This window comes from Colobus angolensis, unplaced genomic scaffold, assembly GCF_000951035.1.
Source record: "Colobus angolensis palliatus isolate OR3802 unplaced genomic scaffold, Cang.pa_1.0 Scaffold11, whole genome shotgun sequence".
NCBI classification, from domain to species: Eukaryota; Metazoa; Chordata; class Mammalia; order Primates; family Cercopithecidae; genus Colobus; species Colobus angolensis.
In genome coordinates, this window is record NW_012112030.1 from 9,738,951 (window position 1) to 9,740,707 (window position 1,757).

Here is a 1,757-nt window from a genome sequence, read left to right on the forward strand (position 1 = left end):
CATGTGCTGGGGAAGTGGGGTAGGAAGGGGGACGGAAGGGGGAAGAAGCTTAGCTCGAGTCCGTGGCGCCTCCTCCCGGCCGCAGCGGGGAACAACACCGAGGGAGAGCGGCTCAGGGGCGAGGGGAGCTGGACAGTTCCCCCCGTGGGCGGCCGCGCGGGCTGCGGAAAGCATCTTTAAGGGGGAGCTGTAGTTCGAAATCGAAGACCCTTTTATTTTCCATAAATTCAGCCTGTGCTTCCTACGAGCATTCTGCATGTCGGACGCAGTCTGGGGCCGGGTTCTTTCTTGCCTTCAAGGAGCTTAAGATCTATTCTGAGCACACGAGGCTGACGCCTAACGCAATAGAAAACAAAGCAAAGCAGGTGTCATTCGTGGCTAAATTGTATAGTATAGACCATACACGTGCTTTTCTGGCTGCTAGTGAAGGCGTGAGGGGTTTGACATTTTTTATTAAAGTGGATCCTGTTATTTAAATGCCTTGAGAAGAGAAGATGATGAGACCAGTGAATAATCCCTAAAGGAAACTGGATTTCCTGGCATTTACAAACCCACACTCTTTGAAAGGGCAAACATCCATTCATTTCTCTTCCTCTTGAACTCTTCTATATTTTAATAGCCTTTATCACCACCTGTAGTATTGTTTACTTTTAACATTAATATTATTGTTTATGCATCATTTTCATTCTCATCCATTGTCTTTTCAAATATCTAGAATATCACAGTGGTGGAACATTTCATATTGGTTGTATCATGGGCTTCTCACCAGCATTCCTGAGAAGTGGCCATACAAACGCACAGGAGAGAAGGCTCTGTGAAATGGATACTAGTGGCTTGGAACTTTAGTCTGTAGAAGACATCAGATATGTTTTTGCTGTCCTGTAGACCAGACTACTCATACTTCTGAACTACAGGAATTCTTCTGTGTTGCCTGGTTTTTCTCAGGCTTAATTTTTGAACCTAACATATTTAACACACACAAACACATAAGCATTGTGTGAAAACAAAAATAGAGTGTGTTCACATGCAAATTATTCCTTCTCAGTAATGGTTTTCTACTTTTCCAAGAGTTAGAGCTGATCTTTCACTACTTTGGGGAAGTGTCAAAGCACCCCAGAGTTGCTGTGCCCTCTTGGTACACAACAGCCAACCCAAGCCCCTCTAATAATTTGTTTCCAGGGTTTTGAAATTCACCTGCCTATGGGCAGGTTTGCAGTTGTTACAACACCGATTCCAGGAGGGGTATAGAATGCGGAAAGCAAGAACCTAATAGAGATTTCCTGAAACACTCTTCCCTGAATTTCCCAGGAAAATTACCATTACCTGGTCCATTACCTTCAGAACAACATCCAAGCTCACTCAAGGATCTTCATGGGTTGACCTTGAATCTACTTTTTAAATTTTTATTTTTTTTAATTTCTGGCTCATAACCCAAGACCTTCCCCTTCCTATCCCCAGTCCCTTCACCAAAATTATACTATTCTTCTCTATTTTCTTTCCTTTTCCTCCCTACCTGAACCCTGTTGCAATTCCATTCCACCCTGTTCACTTTTCCAAGTGTAGAGGGAAAAATGAACGCTCATACTTCCTCCACCTAATTGAGTCCACACTCCTCTTCAGTTTCCAGCTCAAGTCCCACCTCCTCTGGGGATATTTTTCAGTCAACCAAGCCTGAACTGATTTCTGTAAAAATTGCAAGGATCTTAAAATGAGAGATGACACGATTTTAAAATGAGAGATGACACCTCACCACCATC